The sequence below is a fragment of the Phyllobates terribilis genome, unplaced genomic scaffold, assembly GCF_046119375.1.
Source record: "Phyllobates terribilis strain yellow unplaced genomic scaffold, ASM4611937v1 Scaffold_1__5_contigs__length_1240528914, whole genome shotgun sequence".
Lineage (NCBI taxonomy): Eukaryota > Metazoa > Chordata > Amphibia > Anura > Dendrobatidae > Phyllobates > Phyllobates terribilis.
The window spans coordinates 183,845,223-183,854,065 of NW_027362761.1; the positions used below are offsets into that span (position 1 = coordinate 183,845,223).

The following is an 8,843-nucleotide window of genomic DNA, read 5'->3' on the forward strand; positions in this document are numbered from 1 at the left end:
GCAATATATTAAGAAGATAAAAACTTTGATTGGAGTGCTTTTTTTGTGATGTGTATAAAATTCCCATATGCTTAGTTGGAAGCAAATTTCCGATATATAGATATAAAAAAGATATACAGTACAGGCCAAAAGTTTGGACACACCTTCTCATTTAAAGATTTTTCTGTATTTTCATGACTTTGAAAATTGTACATTCACACTGTGGGCATCAAAACTATGAATTAACACATGTGGAATTATATACTTAACAAAAAAGTGTAAAACAACTAAAAATATGTCTCATATTCTAGGTTCTTCAAAGTAGCCACCTTTTGCTTTGATGACTGCTTTGCACACTCTTGGCATTCTCTTGATGAGCTTCAAGAGGTAGTCACCGGAAATGGTCTTCCAACAATCTTGAAGGAGTTCCAAGAGATGCTTAGCACTTGTTGGCCCTTTTGCCTTCACTCTGCGGTCCAGCTTACCCCTAACCATCTCGATTGGGTTCAGGTCTGGTGACTGTGGAGGCCAGGTCTTCTAGCGTAGCACCTCATCACTCTCTTTCTGGGTCAAATAGCCCTTACGCAGCCTGGAGGTGTGTTTGGGGTCATTGTCCTGTTGAAAAATAAATGATGGTCCAACTAAAAGCAAACAGGATGGAATAGCATGCCGCTGCAAAATGCTGTGGTAGCCATGCTGGTTCAGTATGCCTTCAATTTTGAATAAATCCCCAACAGTGTCACCAGCAAAGAACCCCCACATCATCACACCACCTCCTCCATGCTTCACGATGGGAACCAGGCATGTAGAGTCCATCCGTTCACCTTTTCTGCGTCGCACAAAGACACGGTGGTTGGAACCAAAGATCTCAAATTTGGACTCATCAGACCAAAGCACAGATTTCCACTGGTCTAATGTCCATTCCTTGTGTTCTTTAGCCCAAACAAGTCTCTTCTGCTTGTTGCCTGTCCTTAGCAGTGGTTTCCTATCTGCTATTTAACATGAAGGCCTGCTGCACAAAGTCTCCTCTTAACAGTTGTTGTAGAGATGTGTCTGCTGCTAGAACTCTGTGTGGCATTGACCTGGTCTCTAATCTGAGCTGCTGTTAACCTGCGATTTCTGAGGCTGGTGACTCGGATAAACTTATCCTCAGAAGCAGAGGTGACTCTTGGTCTTCCTTTCCTGGGGGGGTCCTCATGTGAGCCAGTTTCTTTGTAGCGCTTGATGGTTTTTGCAACTGCACTTGGGGACATTTTCAAAGTTTGGCCAATTTTTTGGACTGACTGACCTTCATTTCTTAAAGTAATGATGGCCACTCGTTTTTCTTTACTTAGCTGCTTTTTTCTTGCCATCATACAAATTCTAACAGTCTATTCAGTAGGACTATCAGCTGTGTATCCACCTGACTTCTGCACAACACAACTGATGGTCCCAACCCCATTTATAAGGCAAGAAATCCCACTTATTAAACCTGACAAGGCACACCTGTGAAGTGAAAACCATTTCCGGTGACTACCTCTTGAAGCTCATCAAGAGAATGCCTAGAGTGTGCAAAGCAGTCATCAAAGCAAAAGGTGGCTACTTTGAAGAACCTAGAATATAAGACATATTTTCAGTTGTTTCACACTGTTTTGTTAAGTATATAATTCCACATGTGTTAATTCATAGTTTTGATGCCTTCAGTCTGAATGTACAATTTTCAAAGTCATGAAAATACAGAAAAATCTTTAAATGAGAAGGTGTGTCCAAACTTTTGGTCTGTACTGTAACTTATCTCTACATCCCATCTTGGTGAACAAACTGATACATGGAATCTCCCAGAGGTTGAAATCTCCTGTATACAACAAGAAGGAAACTCAGTATACACATGCAAAAGAGAAAATAAAAAATGGCCAGCAGCTGAGAGCTATAATGTTACTGTCCAGAGATGAAATGTGGAAGAGTATTACAACAGAGAGACAGACTGTAAGGGCTGTCCTTGGCCAAGGTGTACTTCGGAGACCCTAAACACCCTATACATGGGTTCCTGGGTTTGTGTACATGTTGTGGTTTCTGCTGCTGACACCATCAGACTAGGTTTTGACATGATTAGTGAGACACTGGGACCCTTTTACTCCACCATGAAAAAACAGACAGGTTTACGAAAATAAAGCCACGTTTACTAGGACTGGGACATATGTACAATGGATAGCAGGAACAATGCATAATTTCTTCATCTGCACAGTATGACAGAGGCTCACACTTTATGGTTGTGGCACATTATTTGTGTAGAATGTTATAAATGAATAACAGGCTACACTGAGAGACTTAATCTTCCTGGTACAGGGCCACACGGGTTAATGTGTTACGTTGTGCCCACTGCACCCAAATTCCACTCTGTGAACGGCGCAAAGGAACTCTCTCAGATACCACCTTACAGATGTGTTCCAGCCTGGCTGATCCCATATTCATTAACAAAGACCTCCTGGTCTGGCTAACAATGAGACTTGCTTAAAATTCATTTCCAGTAGGTCCCTAACTTGCCTGCTATGAGGAGAGAATGCCATCACTGTTACTTGCTTGCTTGTATGTCTGCTCTTCACACACACCCAATGATGATCAGAACTAACTGAGGGTGTTGTTTCTTCTCTCTAGCTCAACAAAGACCAAACTAACTAAAAAACCCAGAACTAACCAAGAGTTCCCATTACCCCTCACCAACTATGGGCTGGCCCTACAGTTAACTGTGTCACCCCTGACTGACAGGAAACTGCAGCCTTCACGAGGAAAAACACACAACAATACACAGGTCACATTATAATAATAGGGGTCTTCAGAGATGGTGTTCAGCCATCTTCTCCACCTTTACAAGACCACAGATTATTAATCAGTTTATTAGTAAAAGATGACCAACTGATCCACATATGATATGAAAAGACTACAAATGGCATGTTGAATGCATTGCAAAATTTGCATGAGAGATGCAGTCTAAACATCAATTTATCTCTGCTAAGGAATCTGTAAAACATGAGAGAAAAGAAAAGGATATCCAGGAGCATACAAATTGCAATGCTGGAAGTGATCTCACTACTGAGATCACTGGGTGAGGATATTAAAGACATTCATGCTGCAGCTACAGTATATTGCTGTGCAGTTTACCTGACACATATACTGTATAATGCACTGATTAATGAACTAGAAAAAGGCATAGACAGACCTTACATTAGAATATGTAATGTCTGGGCTAGTAGATGAGTATCAGATAAAAAGGAACTTGTGCTGGACTCCACAGAAGGTAACAGTGGAATCGCTATTAAAGTGACAGATGCATAGTCCCAAAAGAAGGAAACTAGAGCATGAATGAGATGCCACAAGCAGAGCCACGTAAAAAAGGAATGGATAGCAGAACAGCTGAAACAATTTTCTAAGTGAAAGACCAAAGCTACATTCTTTAATCCATGTGCAGATATTAGGCATTATAAGGATTGTGCAGTGACTCCAGAGCAACAAGTCACATGATGAGCAATAGAAGCTTTTCCACAGATGAGAGCTGTATGGCGCAATCTGTCCTTGTCATATACACATATCTGCATCAATTCCAGGTAGAGAAGATTTTTTTCCTAATAACTGAGTTTGATGCAGAGTAGTGTTTGTAATAACACACAGCTCAGCTCTGCTCTCCCTACACTGTAATTCCCTGTGTTTAGTTTTCTGTGGCCTGGTTAGTCATGAGTCTTACAGTAGGACAAAAACCTGAGCATGAACAAAGCTCAACAAAAGAGTCAATAAGCTCTAAGAGCCAATTCATGAAGACACAAGCTGTTCACGCCGGTCTTGATGAGAGGGCATGTTGGAGTCAAACGCTCCTGATTAATGAAGGGGTGCTCGCCTCTTCATAAATTTTGAGCGTCTGAGAGGTGGCCTGCACCTAGGTGTGCCATGCTAGAAATCTTACTTCAGTCAGGTACTGAAGGGGGTTTGCGCTTTCTACCATACATTACCACTGAGCCCACTGATTGGCTGGACTAGTCATGCTCATCCTACCATGTTTCCCCAAAAATAAGACTGGGTCTCATATTATTTTTTTCTCCGAATAATAGGTAAGGGTTAGGGCTTATTTTCAATGGATGTCTTTTTTTTCCATGTGTTCTGCAAGCACTTTTATTTGAAATGTAGTGGCCCGTTGCTCTGCAGCACTTAATTCCTTAATCTTAAGGCTCATGCACAAGGCTGTATTTTTGGTCTGAATGTGATTCTATAAAACAGAGAATCACACTCAGACCAATGTTATTCTAAAGTCTCATGCACATGTCGAAATTTTTTACTCAGATGGTCGGAGGAAAAAAATCACAGCATGCTCAAGTTTGATCCGATAAATGGATCGCACTCAGCCATGCAAGTCAATGAGTTTGTGGAAAAAATCAAACTTCACTTGGATGACATCTGAGAGCAGTCCGATTTCCAAAGACTGACAGAATGGATAAGATGGATACATTTTTTTTCCTCCATCTTCTACTTATTCGAGAGAATTGGATTACACTATGATCACACTCTGATCAAACTCTGAGCAGACCCAATTCGTTCGGATGAGAGAATATATGCTCATGTGAACCTTTAAGTAGTAGTTTATATGCACCCCCCCCCCCACCCTCTCTTGGGACAGGGATTGATGAATCGTTATTATCTCGGTACAGCAATATGGAATATGTTTGCACTATATAGGTAACAGAAAATAATGATTCTGTTCCATTCATGTTTATACTGTACTAGCTGTACTACCCGGCTTCGCCCAGGATATTAAGTGCTGTTAGCAAAATAGAATGTGTTAACAAAAATGTATTCTCCACACAAAAAACACAAAACAAATAGATAAAAATGTAATTATTAAAAGGCAAAATAAGCTAATAGAAGCATTTCACAACATATATTTCAACACCAGAGATATTCCACACAGATTTAACTAAATTGGCCAAGTAATGTGAAGTAATCTTCTACTCCTTATTCGAGAGCCTTTTGATAAACGACATTCTTAGTTCTTCCTTCAGGTGCAAACACGAACAGATTTTTGGTTGTTCCAACTCTTGAACAGGCCACATAAAGTTGACCATGAGAAAAGCAAGGAGATTGTAAATCGATTCCAACTACTTTCAAGGACTGTCCCTGAGCCTTGTTGATGGACATAGCAAATGCCAGTCGAACAGGAAACTGGAGGCGTTTAAAATCAAAAGGCAAATCAGATGGAATGAGAGGAATTGTTGGAATGAAAACATCTTCTCCTGTGGCACATCCTGTCAAAATGATTGCCTCAATTACATGTGGAAACAGGTTCTTAATCAAGAGTCTTGTTCCATTACACAGCTTTGGTGGATACAAATTTCTCAATAGCAGAATAGGTGCTCCAGGTTTTAGAAAGAGGTTGTGAGGAGGAAGTCCTTGTGGCTCAAATGAATTGAGGAACTCAGTTGGATAAAATAATGCTTGAGCAGGGTCTATTACCGTATCCACTGACTTGTAGGTTTTGTACACACCTGGAAGGAGATTTAGTATTTAAAGATTGATCTTGTTGACACTGTCATTTTTGGGAGCTAGAATAGCCCTTTCACACAGCCAGCCAGAATTTTTGAAGTAGAGTTGAATGTTTGGAAAAACCTTTGCTTTCAACTCCTCAATGGAAGTCACAATGCAACAAAAGTTGCTTGGGAAGGTGATCTGTCCAGTGGTTGAGTTTACTGGTTCCTTGCCATCTCCAATAGTCAACAGCTGGCTCGAAAACAGTCCAGCAGAAACATCGCCTGTCATGTAGACCCTCATGTTTGTGTTCAGTGACATTTTCTTTACTTTTATCCAAAGGTACGATGCTTTGAGACAGGCATTCAGTTCGTCTCCAGGGGTTGATCTTGGAATAATAGGTAGTGTTTGGCAGAAGTCACCGGCCAAAACAACAACTACTTCTCCCATGATATATTTGTTGCTACGCAGGTCTTGCAGCAGTCTGTCCAGCGCTTCCAGAGCCCTTTTGTGTGACATGGTGCATTCATCCCAAATGATGGCACTGCATTTTTGAAGCAATTTGGCCAGTCCTGATCCCTTGGCAATATTACAGACGGGGCTGTCACTATGAGACAGGTTAAGTGGTAGTTTGAATGTCGAATGTGCTGTCCTGCCACCTTTTAAAAGCGTAGCTGCAATTCCAGAAGATGCCACTGCAAGTGCAATCTTTTTTTGTTGTCGAAATTTTGCCAGGAGCAAGTTGATTACAAATGTCTTTCCTGTTCCACCTGGAGCATCAAGGAAGACAATCCCACCTTTGTTGGTTTCACTGAAACTTAAAATGTAGTTATCGGCGTCCCTTTGATCTCTTACCAATATTGGCTCGTTCTGAGACACAAATGCTGTCAGTTCATCAATATTGTAGTTTGTTTCTAGGAATATCGCCCTACACATTTGGATGCCTTCAGGATTTCTTTTTGGAGCAGGCAAACCAAGCAATTGTAAGGCTTTTCCTGACATTGCTATGCACTTATCTTCAAGGAGCATTAAAGTTTCATTGAACATTTCCTCAGTGAAGTTGATAAGTTGCTGAGGATTTTCCCTTCTAATCTGCATGAGGATGTCCTCACTGAGATCAGTTTTGTACTTTGTCCAAATCTCAAGAGGATTTGAAATGCTACAGGTTGTTAGAATAATAGCAAAGAGGTGTCTAGTCGCTTTGGGGTTTGTGTGGCTGCTGCTTCACTGAGGGTCATGTCCCAGTGTCCACGATTTTCCAAAATTCCTTTTCTTTGGCAAGCTTCCCTGAATGTTTCACACAAATGGCCTCCGACGGTCTTCAGGTCAGAAAATGATGTAGGGCCTTTGACAACATGAAGTAACATGTGCAGGTAGAAGCACTCTACATTTGACGGATGAACAGTGTAGACGTGACCAAGAGTATCAGTTGCTTTCACCCCTGGATAGCCTTCAATATCAAGCCCCCGTTTCCTCCTTTCCAGTGTTTTTCTGGAGGCATTCCAAGTGTAGTACTTTGGTAAATCACAGTAGAGAATTGTTTTTGCAAAAGGGTCTTGTTGACACAGCTCAAAAAATGCCAAGAGGGTGGTGTTAGGAGCTTCTGCTGCAAGTTTGCTGGGTTAAAGTAAATTCTCTGTCCATTTGCACACTCAGATGCACAACTGGTGGGTAGCGCTCATGAATGGAGAATCCTAGTATTCTCCAAACAGCTTCATTGCTGCTTATGTACCTGCCCATCTGGAATGCTTCCACTTCATCAATAATAGGTCCATTTTTCTGGAGTTCAAAAACTGCTTGAGCACTTCCTTTGTGGACATATTTGCAGATATACTTGATTGATTTCACAGAGTGGCAAGATTCGACATTTATGTGGGCCTGGAAGATTTTTGAGAGCAAAGGGTTGTAAGGCACTACCCACCTGTTGTCAAATTCTATCTCTTGGAGTGATGATCCAACACGCATTTTGAGCTTTGCTATGAAACCACCATCCCCTGGCTTTCTTCTTCAGTAGACTGGATATCCATCTTGTCCTGTTTGGGTTTCTTGGACCAGGGTTCGTGGGTATTGCTTTGAACACCTGCCATCAATCATACAGGGAGAATTTTTGTTCAGACTCCCACAAGGACCATTGATCATGTTTTTTGTGATGGTGTCAAACAGCAATGGGTCAATCTGAGGGTCTGGCAATTCGGCACTGATGATATTGTCAATTTTGGTAAGCTGTATTTTTTGCTTCAGCCAAATCAAGATGTGGGCATGAGGAAGGCCTCTTTTTTGCCATTCAACTGAATACATCCAGCACTGCGTCTCACCATAAATATGTGATTTTGTGATGAGATTAGTCATTTTTGAAAGTTTCTGAGCAATAAGGTCATGACGATTCACTGTTTTTTGGCCCGGCAACTGGTGCCCTCCAATTTCCTCCCAGGCAGGATTGCAAGTAAAGGTGATGAAAAGATCTGTATGGCCATACTTTTTCACATAAGTCATTGCATCCTGTGTGTATTCATGCATGTGTCGTGGGCTTCCAGTGACAGTTGATGGAAGAATAACCATTTTCCCCAATTCTTTTGGATCAGCATCATTTGCAACAGCATCTCTAAGGTGAATATATTCCTCTGCCCTGAGCTTCTTTTGATTTAGTCGGATATATAAAAGACGTTCACTCTCAATCTTTGCATACATGTCAACAATAAATTGGTGGAAGAGGTGTTTGCGTTTCAAGATGTGATTTTCCTCTGCAAATCTTGTCATGATCCTATATGCATAGAAGTCCATGGCAGACACTTTTTTTCCTGAAGGGTTGCCTGTTGTAGGATCTGTCTGAGGTATTCCAAAGCGATAGCCATCCTGTCCCTGCCAAAAGATGATTGGATATTGCAGAGCATCATAGGACCTGTGAGTTTCTGCTACTCGTTGCAAACTATTGTTCCTTTTCTGAAGCACAATGTCACGGCTTTGAAAATCATTACCTACAATCAAGATGGCTACCTCATCAAATGTGGGAGCAGTGAAACGTCGCTGATGTTCACCTTGTGGTGTTTTGTCAGCTCTAATGACAACCTTGTAATCGTCATTTGGCATTCATTCAAGTGCAGTCTTGAAAAGTTGAACATATAGATTGTTGGAGTGAAGGAACTGCTGCAAAATAGTGACAATATCAAGGCGAGTGTTAGGAATTAAAGAGCATCTCCGCTGAGCCTCTGCTTCTGCATTTCCCATAAAGAAGAGTTGAAGAAATTGAGGTTCTTCTCCTTGTAATGGGAGCAGTGAGCCAATTGAGTGGTAAACATGTCCTTGAACTTTAAATGTCGGCATAAATCCTGTTGTAAACATTTCTTTTGTTGCACCAAATGATGTCATTTGGAAGCAGG

The 8,843-nt window shown here is 41.3% G+C and overlaps 1 pseudogene; it reads right to left on the minus strand.

The window, feature by feature from the left end:
- Positions 1–2,967: 2,967 nt before the first annotated feature.
- On the minus strand, positions 2,968–8,553 carry LOC141180484 (uncharacterized; annotated as a pseudogene).
- Between the last annotated feature and the right edge of the window lie 290 nt (positions 8,554–8,843).